General features: G+C 47.4%; 1 pseudogene; it reads right to left on the reverse strand.

Annotated features, from left to right (window-relative positions):
- Positions 1-5,467, reverse strand: part of LOC125538016 — a 15,476-nt pseudogene extending 10,009 nt beyond the window's left edge.
- Between the last annotated feature and the right edge of the window lie 1,997 nt (positions 5,468-7,464).

Consider the following 7,464-nt stretch of genomic DNA (forward strand, 5'->3'; position numbering starts at 1 on the left):
ACTTCAATGGGAGGATTATATTTAAACCACTTCTCCTTAGGGAGATCAACATGAGTAGCAAAATATTCACAGAAAGAAGCTACTATCTCAGAGTCAAGTTCATAGTTAGTGCTAAATTCGCGGAAAGCATCGGTATCCATAAAAGATTTAACACAATAAAACTTAGGTGTTATACCTAACTCCTTACCTTCGTCGATGTCCCAATCTTCAGAGTTGCGTTTAATTCTTTCCAATAAATACCATTTGAATTCAATAGTCTTCATCAAAAAAGATCCAGTACAAGAAGTATCGAGCATGGAGCGATTACTGAGGGAAAGCCGAGCATAAAATTTTTGAATAATCATTTCTTTTGAGAGCTCATGATTGGGGCATGAATATAACATTAACTTAAGCCTCCCCCAAGCTTGAGCGATGCTTTCTCCTTCATGAGGCCAAAAATTATATATATAATTACGATCACGATGAACCAGATGCATAGGACAAAACTTCTGATGAAATTCCAATTTCAATCGTTGGTAGTTCCATGATCCAATATCAACATATATCCTAAGCCATGTCAATGCATCTCCCTTCAAATAAAAAGGGAAGGCCTTCTTCTTGATAACATCCTCGGGCATACCTGCAAGCTTAAATAATCCAAAAACTTCATCCACATAGATTAGGTGCAAATCAGGATGTAATGTCCCGTCACCTGTGAAAGGATTAGCTAGCAATTTCTCTATCATACCCGAAGGAATATCAAATTAAATTTTTTTAGTATGATCAAGAGGTTGAGGAGCAACTCTCTGCTCTACTGGGTGGGGTGAAGATACCCTAAACAAGCCCCTCAAAGGATTATGTTCCATAGTAACAAGTGACAGTAAATTTCAGCACACTATATAAATTTCTCCTTACCAAATTCCACCTACCAAAGGCTCTTCACTCCCTGGAAATGGCGCCAGAAAAGAGTCTTGATGACCCACAAGTGTAGGGGATCTATCGTAGCCTTTTCGATAAGTAAGAGTGTCGAACCCAACGAGGAGCAGAAGGAAATGATAAGCAGTTTTCAGCAAGGTATTTTCTGCAAGCACTGAAATTATCGGTAACAGATAGTTTTGTGAATAAGGTGCAGCAATATGGCCCAATCCTTTTTGTAGCAAAGGACAAGCCTGGACAAACTCTTATGTAAAGGAAAGAGCTCCCGAGGACACATGGGAATTATCGTCAAGCTAGTTTTCATCACGTTCATATGATTCGCGTTCGGTACATTGATAATTTGATATGTGGGTGGACCGGTGCTTGGGTACTGTCCTTACTTGGACAAGCATCCCACTTATGATTAAACCCTATTGCAAGCATCCACAACTACAATAAAAGTACTAAGGTAAACCTAACGATAGCATGAGACATATGGATCCAAATCAGCCCCTTACGAAGCAACGCATAAACTAGGGTTTAAGCTTCTGTCACTCTAGCAACCCATAATCTACTTATTACTTCCCAATGCATACCTCTAGGCCCAAATAATAGTGAAGTATCATGTAGTCAACGTTCACATGACACACTAGAGGGATGACAACATACATCTCATCAAAATATCGAACGAATACCAAATTCACATGACTACTTATAGCAAGACTTCTCCCATGTCCTCAGGAACAAGCATATTCATGTTCATAATCAAAGGGTATTAATATGCATAATGGATCTGAACATATGATCTTCCAGCAAGTAAACCAACTAGCATCAACTACAAGGAGTAATCAACACTACTAGCAACCCACAGGTACAAATCTAAGGTTTGGATACAAAGATTGGATACAAGAGATGAACTAGGGTTTGAGATGAGATGGTGCTGGTGAATATGTTGATGGAGATTGACCCCCTCCCGATGAGAGGATCGTTGGTGATGACGATGGTGATGATTTCCCCCTCCCGGAGGGAAGTTTCCCTGGCAGAACAGCTCCGCCGGAGCCCTACATTGGTTCCGCCAAGGTTCCGCCTCGTGGCGGCGAAGTTTCGTCCCGTGAGCTAGCTTATGATTTTATCCTCGATGAAAGACTCCATATAGCCAAAGATGGGCATCGGAGGGCCACCAGGGGGCCCACTGTGACGCCCCCAATTTTAACGTACACTAATCATACACTCAAACGTGTACGATCAAGGTCAGGCACTCACGGGAAGATATCACAACACAACTCTACAAATAAAATAAGTCATACAAGCATCATATTACAAGCCAGGGGCATCGTGAGCTCGAATACAAGAGCTCGATCATAGATGAGTCAGAGGAAGCAACAATATCTGTGTATAGACATAAGTTAAACAAGTTGAGATGGCTAGCACAAACTGGGATACATATCGAAAGAGGCACAGGCCTCCTGCCTGGGATCCTCCTAAACTACTCCTGGTCATAGTCAGTGGCTTGCACACAGTAGTAGGCACCTCCAATGTAGTAGGAGTTGTCGTCGTCGGTGGCGTCTGGCTCCTGGGCTCCCTCATCTGGTTACGACAACCAGGAAGAAAGGAAAGGGGAAAAGGGGGAGCAAAGCAACCGTGAGTACTCATCCAAAGTACTCGCAAGAAAGGAGCTACACTACATATGCATTGGTATCGATGAAAGGGGGGAGTATATGTGGACTGAACTGCAGAATGCCAGAATAAGAGGGGGATAGCTAGTCCTATCAAAGACTCTGCTTCTGGCAACCTCCATCTTGAAGCAGTAGAAGAGAGTAGATGGTAAGTTAACCAAGTATCATCGCATAGCATAATCCTACCCGGCGATCCTCTCCTCGTCGCCCTGTTAGAGAGCGATCACCGAGTTGTATCTGGCACTTGAAAGGGTGTGTTTTATTAAGTATCCGGTTCTAGTTGTCATAAGGTCAAGGTAAAACACCGGGTCATCCTTTTACCGAGGGACACGGCTATTCTAATAGATAAACTTACCTGTAGGGGTGTACCACATTTCCCAACACGCTCGATCCCCTTTGACCGGACGCACTTTCCTGGGTCATGCCCGGCCTCGGAAGATCAACACATCACAGCCCCACCTAAGTAAAACAGAGAGGTCAGCACGCCGGTCTAAATCCTATGGCGCAGGGGTCTGGGCCCATTGCACACTTGCATGTTGCGTACGCGGCCGGTGAGCAGACCTAGCAACCTCCATTACAAAGGAAGTTGTGTTACGCGGTCCAACCCGGCGCGCGCCGCTCAGTCGCTGACATCACGAAGGCTTTGGCTGATACCACGACATCGAGTGCCCATAATTGTTCCTGCGTAGTTAGTTAATGCATATAGATCAGTGGCCAGACTCAGGTCAAATACCAAGATCTCGTTAAGTGTGTTATTTTGAAGTAATCGCGGACACCGATCAGGGCTAGACCCACCTCTCTGCTAGGTGGTCTCAACTTGCCCTGTCGCTCCGCCACAAAGTAACAGTAGGGGGTCGTAGGGAACCCAGGCCCACCACTACCTGGATGGAACCACCTGCCCCTTCAGCCTCCACATCGGAATCACTTGCGGGTACTCTACGAGCCGACCCGACTTTAGTCACCATAAGTTTCACATATTATGTATATAAGTATATACCCGTGATCACCTCCCGAGTGATCACGGCCTGATAGTATAGCATGACAGACGGACAAGAATGTAGGGCCACTAATGGAATACTAGCATCCTATACTAAGCATTTAGGATTGCAGGTAAATGTAACAACAGTAGTAGCAAAGACATGCTATGCATTAGGATAGGATTAGCAAAAAGCAGTAACATGCTACACTACTCTAATGCAAGCAGTAGAGAGTAGAATAGGCAATATCTGGTGATCAAGGGGGGCTTGCCTAGTTGCTCTGGCAAGAGAAGGGTTCGTCGTCGATGTAGTCGATCACAGGGGTACCGGCAGCGGTCTCGGGGTCTACCAGAAAGAAGTAACGGAGGGGGAACACAATAAATAATAGAGCAATCAAGCATCACAAAGTATAACATGGCAATACGCGGTGCTAGAGGTGACCTAACGTAGTACTAGGTGCTACCGGCAAACGGGGGAAACATCCGGGAAAGTATTCCCGGTGTTCCACGTTTTCGGACAGGCGGACCGGAGGGGGAGAGTTGCATGCTCGCTATGCTAGGGACGTTTGGTTGGCAAACGGATTGCGTATACAGATTCGTCTCGTCGTTCTGAGCAACTTTCATGTACAAAGTATTTTCATCCGAATTACGAATTATTTTAAATTAATTTTTAAAGATTGAAAACCAATTTTGGCTTTAACATATTTAAATTAATTAGAAAATACAATTATTGTGTCACCATGACATCAGCATGATGTCAGCAGGACCATAGGTTGACTAGGTCAAACCTGGTACGTGGGACCCATTCGTCATAGTCTCAGGTTAATTTAAACAAGGTTAATTAGTTAATTACTTGATTAGGTTAACTAAATTTAATTAGCCAAATTAATTAATTAATTTTTCTAATTACATATTTTCTTTTTCTTTTTTTTAAATAGGGGCGGGCCCCGCTTGTCATTTGGCCAGCGGGCCTTAGCACGCACAGGGCGCCGCGGGCGGTGAAGGGCGCTGGCGCCAAGTGCCCAACGGGGCTAGCCCGGGCGCACCGGCGATGGCTGACGGGGCGCCGGAGTTGCCCGCGGGGGCGGCGGTGGTCGGCGCGAGCCCAGACTGGTGCAGGGCGAGGGGAACGGGGGCGTGCGTGCGCGGAGGCGGGGAGACGCGGGCGCGCCGGCGGTCGGAAGCAACAGCGCGGCAGCGGCTGCGGCGGCGGTGGCGACGTTGAGAGAAGCGGGATGCGGCAGCGCGCGACCGGACGGAGCAGGACGGGGACGGCCTCAGCCCGGAGCGGCGATGCAGGGGCGCGACGGGCGCCGGCGGGGACGAGGCTAGGCGCGCGGGCCGTGGCCAGGGGGAAGGCGAGCGCGTGTGCGGGCGGCGGCGGTCGGAGGCGGCCAGCGGCGGCTGGAGACGGCTCGGTCAGAAGTGGCGAGAGTAGGCAACGATGGCAGCAGCAACAGGTAGCGTGCGGGGCTGTGGCGACGCCAGGGGCCGAGCGGCGTGCGCGGTCGTGGGCAAAGGCAGCCGCCGGTGGCAGCGGCGAAGCAGGGCGGAGCACGGCAGCAGGGTGGGGACGCACGACCACGAGCGTGATGGCCGGGAGCTGGGGCGCGGCGTTGACGATGGCCTAAGGCACTGGATGGGAAGGGGAACAGGGGAGACGGGGACGACGAATTTGCTGCTCACATCGGTGACGAGGAGCGACTCGGGGTAGCCGGAGGAGGCCCAGGGGGCCGGTGAGGCGCGGTTGACGGCGGATCGAGGCCGCAGCCGTGGCAGATTCCGGCGAGGGGAAACGGGCGCGGGCGCTGTTGCTGCAGCTCCTCCGCCCCGATCCGGTGGTGTAGTCGACGAAGGCGACGACAGCGCTTCTCTTGGCCTCATCCTGGTCGGCAAGGAGGCCGTTGGCCATGAGCTCCATGGTGTTGCGTCGACGATGTGCATGGGCACGAGTTTAGATCGAGAGAGAGAGGCGACTGGGAGGTATGAAGCGGCTAGGGTTTGTCAACGGGGTCGGGAGGGCTCTTATGCATCTGCAGGAAGAGTGGATGATCGACACGGCGACGGAGAAGGCCATGGCTGGCATGGATGCACGCCACGCACAGGCACCGCCTGCTCTATGTACATAGGAGGAAGAAAAAGGCCGTGGTGGGCTTGGGCCTGCACTGTAGCATTGGGCTACAAGTGCACAGTGTAGCTTTTCGTTTTTCCAATTCCTTTTCTATTCCTCTTTTCAATTTTTTGATATTGCGTTCTATCTCCTTCGCCTAGGAAACGAATTTATTTAGTCATGAAACTTGACATACAAATTCTAAGTAATATTTTGAGGCCACACAACAAGTCTCACATTATTTGGAAATAGTATTTACTTTTAGGATTTAAAATGGCCAAACTAGATGCTATTGGACGTGTTTAAAGGTTACCGGGGTTAATTGGGTTAACCAAATGAAGTTGGTTTCTACATGGTAAATTATCAGGGGAATTTATGGAATAACGTGAACATTTTTATTTTAGTCTTTGATGAAATATTATTTGGACTCTATTTTAAATTTGAATTTGAATTGTTTTTGAACCAATGCGAGATCAGCCATAGTAATCGCGGTGACGTGGCATTATTAGCAGGGGATTACTGTAGCTTAATTATCGGGGTGTTACAAATGTCCTCCACTACAAGAAATCTCGTCCCGAGATTTAAGAGGTAGAGTTAAGGGGAAGGTATTGCTGACGAAATTCTAAAGAGTCTTTTCGGTCTTGGTTGCTCTTCTCGGAGAGGTTGACTCTTCTCGTTGATGTCTTCATTTCTCTACCAGGTCATGATGATGAAGCCGACATCCTATCTTCAGGATCTCCATCGTACTTACGGTAGAATGAGGGGGGTTATTCCGGGAGGACATAACTGCAAGGTTGACTATCTGGTAGCTAACATCAAGGAAGGTGGCGGAAGTAACTCTTGAATTGAAACTTAAGAAAATATTGGGAGCAAAGTAAGGAGGTACCATGGGAAGTTTCGAGCGGGCACACAATCGTTCGATGCCAAAAACAGGGCGTGAAATGGGTTCAAAGTAATGGGAATAAGTATTGTGTCCGATACCATAATTGATGATCTCTCGGAAGGTGGCTCATGAATTACATACGAGGCCAAGTGCGAGGAACAACCTTAAGAACAGGGGGTATATAGGAGAGTCAGGTTTCGATCCTGTGGAACTGTGGGTTATGAGCCCACCATGTGGGTTAAAAGTAGGAAGGTGGTGATGTCTTGCACGATCATGCAAGTAAGGCATGTCAGAGGATAGCCGGTCATTTATGTCGAAACAAGGCGGACCAATAGGCAAAGTTCTCGTCCATCGGTGGGTTACCGGAATGTGATCAACAATAGTAACAGGGTCTTGCTGACAGAATTATACACCGAGGTGTTTACATAAGCAGAAGAATAATACTGCTTAGATTATATAGATCAGAAGAAAGGTTAAACCAAACAATGGAAAGGAAAATATGATTATCAGATTAAAGATAACAATGGAAATGAAAATGTGTTTACACACATATTTCAAGGGTATATCCATCCCAAGGACAAGTAGAGCATGATATCCATGACATGATATAATGTAGAAAACTCTTTAGGTACGGGGAGAGAAATTTCCTGACATTACCCATACAACGGTGTTTGGATAATTGAGCACGAAACATTTAGCATTGGGCTTCAAATGTTCTTGTTGAAAATCGGAGTACCATAGTGTGACGCCCCAAGACCGGAGCTCCGGTTGCCTTCCAGGGTTTCCGGGTTTTCATTGTGTGATTTTTTTAGCTTGTTGCATTCATCATTGCATATTTTTGCATTGCATCATTTCATGCATGACATTTTGTTGCATGCCCCTTGTGAGATCCATGCATCACCACCTTCCTTCCTTCTCTTTTTCT

This window comes from Triticum urartu, chromosome 2 (assembly GCF_003073215.2).
Source record: "Triticum urartu cultivar G1812 chromosome 2, Tu2.1, whole genome shotgun sequence".
NCBI classification, from domain to species: domain Eukaryota; kingdom Viridiplantae; phylum Streptophyta; class Magnoliopsida; order Poales; family Poaceae; genus Triticum; species Triticum urartu.